Here is a 13,395-nt window from a genome sequence, read left to right as displayed (position 1 = left end):
CAGGAAATTCTAAGGGCTTTGGGACCTGTGAGCCAGAAACATTGACGAAGACCAAACATTTATGAAAAATATGTTTTTGGTCATCTGAAAGACCAAATGTATATTTCTTAACAAATTACAGTACTGTATACTGATACACACTACTGTGTGGAAGAAGCTTGAAACCATTCTACACGAAAGGAGCCAGTCATAAAGGGCCACGTATCGTGTAATTCCATGTATGTGACATTTCCAGAATAGGCAAATCCATGGACGTGGAAAGTAGACTAGTGGTTGCCTAGGGCTAGGGTAAGAAAGAATGGTGACTGCTAAGGAGTACAGGGTTTCTTTTTGGGGTGAAGAAAGTGTTCTGAAATGAGATACCCTGTGAATATACTAAAACCTACCAAACTGTATACTTTGAAAGGGTGAATTGTATGGTGTGTGAACTTTGTCTCAATAAAGCTGTTAACACACACACACACACACACACATACACACATACGCACAAAGGCACATATCCTGGCTGCAGGGCCTGAGACTAAGCAGCTGCAGCTCTTTGGAAAGGTGTCTGACTACTTGAAGGCTTAAGTCCCAAGTGTGAAGCAGCTAATCTCAGGTTGGCAGGCTTGTGGGCTCTGGTAAAATTAGCCAGCTTCCTTACTCCTAACTCCAGCAGGGGTTTGCACTGTAGTATTCCAGCTTAAACTGGAGGATGGAGGACTGAAGAGTATGGGAAATGCTCTGGTTAGCCAGGGCAGCTCTTTTCTTTCTGCTTTTTGTTTTGGTTATAACAGATGAGCAAGGATGACACTGGTCATCCTTGAGAACTGCGTGTCCAGCTGAGCAAGGATGACACTGAGTGTCCAGCTGAGCAAGGATGACACTGGTCATCCTTGAGAACTGCAAGCTTAGCTCAAATAGTGGAGTGGCCCCGGCTCTTCCCACAAGAGGGAGACGTTGTGAAAGCAGTGTATAAGGTGGAGGGTGGGCAACACTGGAGTGGGAGGGGGCCACTCCCCGTGGGGATTCAGGAAGTCCTCTCAAGTCTCCGGGACTAGACTTTTCCTAAGCTGTGTGTGTATATGTGTGTGTGTGTTGGGTTGGGGACAGGGAGGAGATAAGGTCTGTGTGGAGAGAGGTCTTGATAATGATTTTTTTATTTTCTGCAAAGATCTTTCAGCTTTCATTCCTGAAAGACATTTCATCAGCATTATTCTTTCTGCTTTTTAAATCTTTACTCTTGGGGCACCTGAGTGGCTCAGTGGTTGAGCATCTGCCTTTGGCTCAGGTTGTGATCCCGGGGTCCTGGGATCGAGTTCTGCATCAGACTCTACGTAGGGAGCCTGCTTCTCCCTCTGCCTGTGTCTCTGCCTCTCTCAGTGTGTCTCTCATGAATAAATAAATAAAATATTAAAAAAATATTCAGTCCTTTGGAGTTTGGGAAAGTATTGTTTAAAAGTTAGGGGTGAAAAAAAAGTTGGGGGGTGATTTTATCCTTGCAAATAAGAGCTCCTGGGTATGTTCTATAAATTAAGATTCTTGACAGTGGGGAAAATCAACTCTTTCATAGTTAATACTGGTAGCTGTGAGGTAAGTTCATGAAGCAGTGGGTAAGCAAAAGGAGCCTTCTCTAATTAAATCAAGAGAATTGTGTTGCTGAAGCTTGACAGTCTAGTTTGGGTCTTGCCTTAGACAGTCCCCACTCCCCCACCCCAAAGCCACCCCTTCTCCCATTTCCAGCAAGCTCTTTGTAGTGGGAGTGGTAAATTTATTCTTTTCTTTTCTTTTCTTTTCTTTTCTTTTCTTTTCTTTTCTTTTCTTTTCTTTTCTTTTCTTTTCTTTTCTTTCTTTCTTTCTTTTCTTTCCTTTCCTTTCCTTTCCTTTCCTTTCCTTTCCTTTCCTTCCCTTTCCCTTTCTCTTCCTTTCTTTCTTTCTTTCTTTCTTTCTTTCTTTCTTTCTTCTCACTTGTCCAGTAAACACGGTTTAATCATCCCATTATTCTTTCCCACTTCTTAAATTTCTAATTCTGTAGGAAACAGAGAAGTAAAATTCCAAAGGCAGTTAAACAAGGAGTATTTGAAATCTGACATATATTCCCAAACAAGAATTCTTCAGGTAACATTTCTCCTTTCTCTTTGTGGAATCTTATATACTGATATGAAATGAAGTGTGATATTAAAAAAATGCCTGTCCAAGGCATCAGTTGTTGGAGTATTTGCTTATTTTTTCCCCTTGGCAGAAGTGAAGTCAGTTTTTGGAATGAGGCTGAGATTGGAGAATCTTTTAAAGTTTTATTCTTGGACAGATGCAGCATCTTCAAAAAGAGTTTGAGGTAACCTAAAGTGAAAGACATATATGCACTTAGGGATATTAAAATGCAAATTGAGTGCTCGCTTTGGCAGCACACATACTAAAATTGGAGTGATAGGGAAGATTAGCATGGCCCCTGCACAAGGATGACACGCAAATTCGTGAAGTGTGCCATGTTTTAAAAAATAAATAGCCAGTGGAGTACAAAAAAGAAATAGAAAATTAAAGTGATAGAAGAGAGAAGAAAAAGTGCTGTCGACAAAGGCTAAGAGAATTACTCTGATTGATCACTAATTAAATTTGGCTTTGAACTTTTTTTTAAATTTTTATTTATTTATGATAGTCACAGAGAGAGAGAGAGAGAGAGAGAGAGAGAGAGAGAGAGGGGCAGAGACACAGGCAGAGGGAGAAGCAGGCTCCATGCACCGGGAGCCCGACGTGGGATTCAATCCCGGGTCTCCAGGATTGCGCCCTGGGCCAAAGGCAGGTGCTAAACCGCTGCGCCACCCAGGGATCCCTGGCTTTGAACTGATAAGATAATATGAAAAACTAAGTAGTTTAAAAATAATCAGTAGCATACTCTTTACTTAGAAAACACAAAGTTTCTCCTGGTAGTAAATGCATGACAGCTTTTATTATGTGGGATCTTGCATAGTTTACAGATGCATGCTGTTCTTGATAAGAATTTTTAAAAATATATTTTATTTAAATTCAATTTGCCAACATATAACACCCAGTGCTCATCTCATCAAGTGGATAAGAATTTCATAAGCAAATGCAGAGGCAATTTTCTTCAGACTTTTTTTTTTTTTAATCAAAGAAGTAATTTTATTTATCTAATTTGAGTCAAAAAGATACAGGTCATAAGTGGACAATTCAGTGAATTTTTACAAAATTAATACTTCTATTACAGCCACACAGGCCAAGAAATAGAACATTACCAGCACCACAGACAACCCGTAAAACCTCGCTCCATCTTTCACACCACCCACCTCCCCATGGGTAATCAGGAATCTGATTTGCAGCAAGATAGATTAGTTTTGCCTCTTTGTATTAAGTTTGTGAGATTCATACATCTAATTGTGTAGCTGTAGTTCTTTTTTGTCACTATATAGCATTACATTGTATGAACATATTTCAACTTACTTAACTGTTGTTACATATTTGGTTGTTTTCAGCTTTTGGCTATTGCAGATAATGCTGCTATGAACACATCTTATGATGCACATATTTTGTTGTCATTGTTATAATGTACCTAAAAGTGGAATCAATTAGTATAGGGAAGGTGGATCTTTATTTTTGGTAAATAAGGACAAACCATTTTTTCAGATTGATTGAATCAGCTCTTTGAATGGAAATGATTGATCCATATTCTTGTCAGCACTTGACATTGTCAGCTTTTTTTTTTTTTCAGTTAAAACATTATGGTGGGTGCACAGTGACATCTGATTATGATAAACAGTTATTGACTTGAGCACCACCTAGTCTGTATGTCCAACATGGGAAGAAAGAATGTTGTGGTGGATCAGTCCATGATTCCATGTGGTGATTATAGACGCACTCATAGCATCAGGGACTAGACTGATAGGTGTCTATAGACAAACCCAGGTCTGAAGATTTGAAAGGAGGGAATAAAGGCTACTCCTTATTTTGCTGTGCACCATATTACAGAGAGATATGTCCTCCGCTTGAGATTGAAGAAAGTCAGGGTGAACTGGCATTGTCTAGTATGGGGATAAAGGGCTGGTAGAAATGATGAAGGAAGTTGCAACACATGGAGTTTCGTGTACTGTGAAAAAATGGTAGCTGAATGCACCAGGTAGTTTGAGTTCTCATGGTGAAATTTCCTTCTGTTAAAGCCTGAAGGAAGAGGTAGGACTCATAGAGAAAGGTGTAGAATGGCACCGATAAAACAACAACAACCAAAATAGTGCTAATAATATCTAATAATTTTATACTGTTTTATGTGTGTTAACTCATTTAACTCTCAACAAATCACTGAGGTGTCATTTTCCCATTTTGAAAATGAGCATCCAGGTATAGAGAGGTTAATTCACTTACCCAAGGTCACAAAACAAGTAAATGATAAAGCCCGAATTTGGACCCAGATAATCTGGTCTCACAATCCAGGCTCAAGACTTTATGGTATCCACAAAATTAGGGTTGGGGGCAGGGGAACTCATGCAGAGAGATTCTTAGAAAGAAAGAAAAGGAAAAGTAGGCAGGGAAGTAGCAGGTAGTCTCACTGGTATCAACTAACAGGCTCCCCCCAAAAATGTTCTGACAAATGGAATACATTGTGCACTGTTGCTGAAGAGGAACATCATGGAAGCTTGAAACATCGCCAGGTTGGGATGTGAGAGTCTTCAGAACACAGCAAGCACAATGGCTAGGTAGGGAAGCCCACACAGCAGAGAGCCTAACATTGAGGATTGCTAGTCTTCCCTCCTTCTCACATCTGTATCAGGTTTTTATGGTTGCTCTACTGAGGGATAGATATAAGAGTATCGCTGCTAGTTTCTTTTGGGTTTCCTGGTTGTAGAGAAACCAATCAGGGGCGCGGTTGATACTTACATTTTTAATATCCATGCCAGTGGCTAGGGACCCTGTGGTTGCCCTAGATTCCAAGACAACTGGAGAGATAATTCATGGGGCTTCAAAGGAGCCCTGTCACTAAGACCTGGGCTGAAGGATGGGATCTGGAGACTGGTAATGGGGAGAGAGGAACAATGGAGGGACAACCTAGTGGTGCTTAGGTGGAGATTAGACCATCTCTACTTCTTCTTGGAGCCCCTGGACATGTCCCACTTCCCTACATCCTTTTATACCATTGTTTCCTCTTCTGCTAGCTTTTCCCTTTTTTCCTTATACTTACATTGCCCCACCCAAAAATATAAATAACCTTCTCTGGGAGAAGAGCTCACTCTAAATGGGGAGAAGAGGAAGGAGATCTCAGGCTGGGAAATGGCCAGATGACCTCTGTCGTTTATGTGGATAGTCTCAGGACCAAGTCCCCAAGACAGAACAGGCCAATGACTGCACTGTTGGTAAAGAAAAGGCTCTGTAGGTGTTCCCTGCAGAGTCATGTTTGGACTCAAGCATCTCCAGCCCAAGGACATAGCTCAGTGAAGACACTAAGCAGAACCCTGCCCCAGTGTTGCTCATCTCCCTGAGACTTCACTCAGGCTTTCTGTTCTCTCTTTCCAGCTTACTTCAGGTTGTTCCCCATCCTTTCCAACACTTACTATTTCTTGTCTTTTTGGATCCTATATATATGTTGACTGTGTATATGTGGGTTTGTTTCTGGGCTCTTGATTCTGTTTCCTTAGTCTCTGTGTGTTTTTATGCCAGTAACATACTTCTTTGATTACTGTAGCTTTATAGTATAGTTTGGAATCAGGAAGTGTGAGGCCTCCAGCTTTGTTCTTCTTTCTCAGTATTAATTTGGCTATTAGGGTCTCTTTTTGCTTCCCTAAAAATTTTAGGATTGTTTTTTCTACTTCTGTGAAAAATGCCATTGGAATTTTTTAAAAAAGATTTTATTTATTTATTCATGAGAGAGACAGAGAGGGAGAGGCAGAGGCACAGGCAGAGGGAGAAGCAGGCTCCATGCAGGGAGCCTGATGCAGGACTCGATCCCGGGACTCCAGGATCGTGCCCTGGACTGAAGGCAGGCCGCTGAGCCACCCAGGGATCCCCCAGGATTTTCTATATATATTGACCATGCTTGCATCTCAAGGATTTGAAAATGGAAATCTTCCTAGGACTCCCCCATCTAATCACTAGGTCCTAGGGTATCTGCCTCTTATATTTCTTTCTTTCTTTTTTTTTTTTTTATTTACTTATGATAGTCACAGAGAGAGGGAGAGAGAGAGAGGCAGAGACACAGGCAGAGGGAGAAGCAGGCTCCATGCACCGGGAGCCCGATGTGGGATTCGATCCCGTGTCTCTAGGATCGTGACAAACCGCTGCGCCACCCAGGGATCCCGCCTCTTATATTTCTAATTGCTCCCTTCCTCTTCAGATCCACTGAATGGTTAACTCTTTCATCTCCTGTATATCTTTGTTTCAGATGTTGCTTTCTCTTTGAGGCCTACTCTGACAACTAAATGCTATAAACTATCCTCTCTCCAGCCTTCTTGATCCCCCTTATTCTGCTCTTTTTCTTTTTTCCAAAGTGCATATCCTCTTCTAACCTATTTATTATGTCTATTGTTTATTTTACTTTTTTAAAAGCTTTATTGAGATCTAAGTCACATACATAGTTCACACATTTAAAGTTTACAATTCAGTCACTCTTAATATATTCACAGTTGTGTGATCATAACCAAAATAAATTTTAGAATATGTTTATTACTCTCTTTCACAGTCACTCCCCATTTTCCCTCAACTCCTTCAGCCCAACCCTAGGTAACTACTCATCTACTCTTTGTCTCTATAGATTTGTCTATTCTAGAAATTTCATATAAATTGAATCATGCAATATATAGTCTTTAGCAACTGACTTCTTCCACTGAGTATAATGTTTTCAAGGTGCCAAAGCAACTGCGCCATTTTACATTTTCATCAGCAATGAATGAGGGGTGAGCACTTAATGCAGTACCTGGCACATAGTGGGTGCTCAATAAATGTTTATTAGATGAATGAATGAAAAAATGTAGGACACAGTCTACATTTTTTAAGCATGCCAATTAAGGGCTTTCCTGATCAGGTCCCTACTATTTTTCTAGCATCATCTCCAGCCTTACAAAACTCTCTGCCTTCTCATTTCCTGTTCCTGCTGCCTGGGGTATACTTCTTGTCATTCTGCTTAGTGTGCTGAGCTTCTGTTCACTTCTAACACTACCTCTGCCCTTACATCTTTGGCAAAAATAGGTGCTTTCTCTTCCTGTCGTCTCCACATTTTCTTAGTGATTTATTTCTATTTTTATATCCCCTACTTGTTTTGTGAGTTTTTTAAGGGTTGGCACTGTTCTACTCATCTTTGTACCCTCAGTCCTTACCCAGGGTTTGGCACAGAGTTGTTATTTAATAAATGTCTGTTTCAGTGAATAAGTAGAGGAAATGGCAGGAGCAAAACCCCAGAGGGAGAAACTGAGTTTTCCAACTTGACTGTTAAAAAACAAAATTCAACAGAGTAAATTTGAGGATCTAATTGACTTTATTAAATAATTCATGAATCAGGCAGTATCCCATTTAGCAAGTAGAGGGGAGCTGCACTGAGCTTGGAAAAGGTTTTTAAGAAGAAATTTTTTAGCAAGGAATGCATTCTTTAGGCAAGGTTGCCCTCCTAAGGGAGAAAGGGTCTATGGGAGATTATCTCCTAGTGTTGGCCAGGAAATTCCATTTTGGCTGGTTAAAGGTTGCATTCCTGGGGAGGTTGAAACTGTAGTTAGCTTCAGTATTAAATCATGGTTTACTGACATGGGATCTTAACATAAGTGACTCCATTTGGGGCCTGAAGTTTTCTTTTTAACATTCCCCCCTTTTGATCAGACTTTGAGTTTAAGTGAGAAATGTGATTTAAAAAAATTGTTTTTTGAGATGTGATAAAAATTTAAGGCATTAGCGCCACCCTCAACTACTATTCTGCAGTTTTTCACAGCTGTTAGAAAAACAAAATTCAACTGAGTAAATTTGAAGATTTAATTGGCTTTATTAAATGATTCATGAGTCAGGCATCCTCCCATCTAGCAAGTAGAGGGGAGCTCAGAGGAGTTGTACACAATGGAAGGTTTTTATAGAAGGAGGGTAGGGCAAGAAAATTATTAACAAAAGAAAAGGATTATTCTAGGCAAGGTTGCTTTCCCTTAGGGGGAAGATTAGGGGGTTTTAGCATTCAGATTATCCCATCTTCCTTTGGAGGATGGAGAGAGCCCATGTGGCCGACTCATAGGTGCTGATCAGAAAATTCCTGGTTAAGACTATATTTCTGGGGGAAGGTTGAAACTGCAGTTAAATTAGGTATTAAGCCCCTAATTAAAACTAAATTAGGCCTTGACCTAAGTGATACCGTTTTGGGCCTGTGTTTTTCTTTTTAATACAGCTTTTGTTGATCCTTTGGTATTTATAGGTCATGACCTTTTTTTGCTTAATTTCTGAGATATCCACAGGTTATAACCTCAGATTCACAATTTTTGAGTTGTTCATCCTCTTTGTTCTTTTTCTGATGTCCCAGTCTTAGGGAGATCATTTGCTTGGTGGTTAGTGGCTATGAACATGCATATAAAACTTTTGAGAGAATAAAACACATCAGGGAGATTATTATAATTATTTTAAGGAGGATAATTTCCAATGTTTGAAGTGTACTTTGAAGCCATAGTCCCTAGGACCCAAACCAATCAAAATCAAATAAGTCAAACAAAGACTTTATGGAAGGAGTCACCTTTTTAAGCCAAGTGGCTTATTCAGTGATCTTATGTAGTTGAGTTTTAGCTTTCCCACAAGTGTTAATCTAGATATCACACGTGGTGTTAGCCACAACAGAGACACCTTGTTCAGCTAACAGATAATCAAGGACTATCTTATTATGAAGAACAATTTTGAGAGTCTAAGGATCCTTGTTGGGCAGCTGTTGTTTTAGCAAAATTTTGCAATATCTTCAAGAGTTAAGGAGAAGTTTCTGATCATATTCTCATTTACTTTTACTCCTAATCAGGGAAGTATGACTCTGACAAAGAAAGTGAATCCTGAGTCACAAATGCCTCTTGGTAGGTTTTTTCTAACTTAATAATGTCAATCCAGGGAAACCAATCATTGAGATGTCTTATTTCACTTGTGAAAAATTAGGGACACAGTTAGAAACCCTAAGAGGCATCACCCAGCTACGCTATTTAGCCATTCATAGACTCAAGGGGAATGGTAATCACCACAGACAGAGGCAAACTCTGAGAAGGCACAAACCAATGCCAGTAACGTGGCATTGTTAATGGACAGATAGAAGATTTGATGACAAATCCAGTAGTCTGAAAGGTGAAGGTTTCCACTCCTAGCCATGACCTAGGAGATGTGGATGATGGTATCTTTCCAGGTCAGCACCAGAGGAAAGAAAGGGAAGAAGAAAGCGTTTCATATTTAGTTAAAGTATGAAGTCTTGATCTGATGTCTTCGGAGAGAAGCAGTCTATCTCAATGTCAGCTTATTTTCCTACTCACTTTGATTTGGAAGTCTCCACTGCTTGTGTAGGACCAGATGTAGGTGGGGCTTTCTTCAGCTGTGGATGCATTTTCAAGGTTTAAGTCCCTGAAATCTGGCTGCCCTTTAAGTAGTGAAGAAGACCTGGTAAAGTCACTTCCAAGGAGATTCAAAAGGCAGTCTTTGCTCTTACCTGTTCCAAATCAGAAGGATGGAAGAAAATTGGAAGCTAAACAAAAAGTGTCTAGTCATGGGCCCTTGGGTGGCTCAGTTGGTTAAGCGTCTGCCTTTGGCTTAGGTCATGATCCCAGGGTCTTGAGATGGAGCCATGCATCAGGGGCCCGGCTTTTCCCTCTCCCTCTGCCCGTTCCTCCCCCTGCCTGTGTTCTTTATGTCAAATAAATAAATAAAATCTTTTTTAAAAAGTCTAATCATATCTGAGTCTAGGCCCATCTCTTTAAGATATGATATTCTGAAGCACCTGGGTGACTCAGTCATTTAAGCATCTGCCTTTGGCTCAGGTCATGATCCTGGAGCGGGGGAGGAGGGGAGGGTTCCTGCTCATCAGGGAGTCTCTTTCTTTCTCTCCCTCTTTCACCAGCTTATGCTCTCTCTCTCTCTCAAATAAATGAATAAAAATCTTTAAAAAAAATAGGATATTCCAGTCAAAGCTTTGGTAATACAACCAGTCTTTCTGCTTGTGTCCTGTTAAAAGGAGAACAGATTTTCACTGAATTTATGTAAATGACTATTTTTGTCATAAAAAGAATACTCAAGAGTTTTTGAACTATGGAGGGATCAGGTAGGGAGAGAAAGTAAATGTCTATATCTTACCAAATTTTTGGTAAGTTACAAGAAAAAGAAGTTTTCCTAAAATACGAAAAAGCAAAATTTTAGAGAATGAGTGATGTTTTAAACGAGTCATAAAAATTATAATAATCTTCTTCAGTTCATTAGTCCCATGTTATTAATTCTAATTCTTGTTATGTTTAAATCCAGTTTTCCCACCAGTTTTGGAAATTCTTAGTTCAGTTGTATGATCTGAAAGTTATCAGAAATCTGTATTCTAAAAAAAAAAAAAAAAGAAAGAAATCTGTATTCTAGAGTACTTGTCAGATTCCTTTCCATGAATTTCTCTGAAGATGAAACATTTGCTGGAAGCTTTTGTAAAGGCATCTGAGTAAAGCAGTAACTGTTTGTAAATGGCTTAAAAAGGTCATGGTTAACAATAGCCAAATTATGGAAAGAGCCCAGATGTCCATTGACAGATGAATGGACAAAGAAGATGGGGTATATATAGTCAATGGAATATTACTCAGCCATCAAAAATGAAATCTTACCAGGACATCTAGGTAGCTCAGCAGTTGAGCATCTACCTTTGGCTCAGGTTGTGATCCCAGGGTCCTGGGATCGAGTCCTACATCAGGCTCCCTGCATGGAGCCTGCTTCTCCCTCTGCCTGTGTCTCTGCCTCTCTCTCTCTGTGTGTCTCATGAATAAATAAATATTTTTTAAAAAGATTTTATTTATTCATGAGACAGAGAGAGAGAGAGAGAGAGAGAGAGAAGCAGAGACACAGGCAGAGGGAGAAGCAGGCTCCATGCAGGGAACCCGACATGGGACTCAATCCTGGGTCTCCAGGATCATGCCCTGGGCTGAAGGCAGACTCTAAACCACTGAGCCATCCAGGGATCCCCTAAATCTTAAAAAAAAAATAAGTCTTACCATTTGCAATGATGTGGATGGAACTAGAGGATATTATGCTAAGTGAAATAAGTAAATCAGAAAAAGACAGTTATCATATGATTTCACTCATATGTGGAATTTAAGAAACCAAACAGAGGATCATGGGGAAGGGAGGGAAAAATAAGACGAAATCAGAGAGGGAGACAAATCATAAGAGATTCTTAATTAGGGATGCCTGGGTGGCTCAGCAGTTGAGCCTCTGCCTTTGGTTCAGGGCATGATCCCAGGATCCGGGATTGGGTCCCACATCGGGCTCCTTGCAGGGAGCCTGCTTCTCCTTCTCCCTCTGCCAGTGTCTCTGCCTCTCTCTGTGTCTCTCATGAATAAATAAATAAAATCTAAAAAAAAAAAAAAGATTCTTTTTTTTTTTCTTTTTTTTTTAAAAAAAAAGATTCTTAATCATAAGAAACAAACAGGGATGCTGGAGGGGTGGGGTGGGGGGATGGGGTAACTGGATGATAAACATTAAGGAGGACATGTGATATAATGAGCATTGGGTGTTACATATACCTGATGAATCACTGAACTAATAATACACTATATGTTAATGAATTGAATTTAAATAAAATAAAAAAAATTTAAAAAGTCATTAAGGTCTGATTAGAGTTCATTACTATGTCATTGACAAGATGATAACTAGAATTACAAGTGATAGCATATACCAGGAATTATCAAATTTCTAGGTTTCATACAATTTGTAGAACACTTATTTTCATAATGTATATCTACATAAATATAATCGACGAAGGGTTAGCATCACTTATTTTATAATGTTTCCCATGAAATCTAACATACCAAATAAGCCTAATTAGTTTCATATCTCTCTTTTATGAGGAGATCAAATCTTTTGAAATGTTCCAGGAACCCTCAGGAAAACTTAAAAGTTAGTTTGTGGTCAAAAGACTTCATTTAGAATTTGATTATGGGAAAATTATCAAAGGATACTAAAGGGGCTTTAAAATACTTGGTCAAATAGGATCATAGGTCACCATGAAACAGTACTTAGTTATCCATTTAACCGAAGTGACATTAAGACTTTATGGGCCAATACAGAAAGTTAAATAGTTGTAAAAAGCCTTAGCTCTTTTTTTTTTTTTTTAAGATTTTATTTTACTTATTCATAGAGGCAGAGAGAGAGGCAGAGACACAGGCAGAGGGAGAAGCAGGCACCACACAGAGAGCCTGACGTGGGACTCGATCCCGGGTCTCCAGGATCACGCCCTGGGCTGCAGGCAGCGCTAAACTGCTGCGCCACCGGGGCTGCCCCCCCCCCCTTTTTTTTTTTTAAAGATTTAATTAATTTATTTGAGATAGAGCATGAACTGTGGGAAGGGCAGAGGGAGATGGAGAAGCAGGCTCAATCTACACAGGGCTCAATCCCAGGACCTGGGATCATGACCTGAGCCAAAGGCAAGCACTTAATGCATTGAGCCACCCAGGACCCCCTTAGCTCTTTTAATATTAAACTCAGCTTTTTTCTTCTGAGTAATTAAAGATCCGATAAAGACAAAATGTAGAATCTTTGTTTTTCTAGGCAGATTACATTAAAGGTAAAGAAAAACCCCTTTTATCAGGTTTTTATTAAGAACAGACCAAAAAACAAAACAAAACAAAACAAAAAACAGACCAATAATCTAAGGAAATCATCCTTTAAAATTTTTTAAAATTTAAATTCCATTTGATTAACATACACTGTATTATTGGTTTTAGAGGTAGAATTCAGTGATTCATCAGTTGCATACAATACCCAGTGCTCATTACATTGCATGTTCTCCTTAATGCCCATCACCTGGTTACACTGTCCCCCCCACCTACCTGCCCTCTGGCAACCCTCAATTTGTTTTCAATAGTTAGGAGTCTCTAATTGTTTGCCTCCCTCTCTGTTTTTGTCTTATTTTCTTCTTCCTTCCCATCCCTTATGTTCATCTGTTTTGTTTCTTTTTTACTTTTTAAAAAATTATTTATTTATTTATTTATTTGAAAGAAAGAGAGAAAGCACAGGCTGGAAGAAGGTACAGAGGGAGACGAGAAACAGACTCTCCACTGAGCAGGGAACCCAATGTGGGGCTTGATCCCAGGACCTTGAGATCATGACCTGAGCTGAGGGCAGATGCTTAATGGACTGAGATACCCAGGCACTCCTGTTTTGTTTCTTAAATTCCACATATGAGTAAAATCATATGGTATTTGTCTTTCTCTGACTGACTTGTTTCCTTCTAGTTCC

At 39.6% G+C, this 13,395-nt stretch overlaps 1 protein-coding gene and 1 non-coding gene across 3 annotated transcripts in view; both read left to right on the top strand.

Moving 5' to 3' along the window:
• Nucleotides 1–13,395, top strand: part of HSD17B6 (hydroxysteroid 17-beta dehydrogenase 6) — a 40,908-nt gene that overhangs the window by 7,399 nt on the left and 20,114 nt on the right. The window contains exon 1 of one of the 2 annotated variants that reach the window (XM_041757157.1): nt 2,046–2,097. The exons of the other annotated variant lie outside the window; for it this stretch is intronic. The gene's annotated coding sequence lies outside the window, so the exon portion shown is untranslated. Of the gene's footprint in view, nt 1–2,045; nt 2,098–13,395 lie in introns of those variants that run through there. 2 annotated transcript variants of the gene reach the window in all.
• On the top strand, nt 2,369–2,473 carry LOC121492232. Its single transcript, XR_005988143.1, has one exon. It is a non-coding gene; the product is annotated as a U6 spliceosomal RNA (small nuclear RNA).

This window comes from Vulpes lagopus, chromosome 5 (assembly GCF_018345385.1).
Source record: "Vulpes lagopus strain Blue_001 chromosome 5, ASM1834538v1, whole genome shotgun sequence".
NCBI classification, from domain to species: Eukaryota; Metazoa; Chordata; class Mammalia; order Carnivora; family Canidae; genus Vulpes; species Vulpes lagopus.
This window is presented reverse-complemented; position numbering and strand designations above follow the sequence as displayed.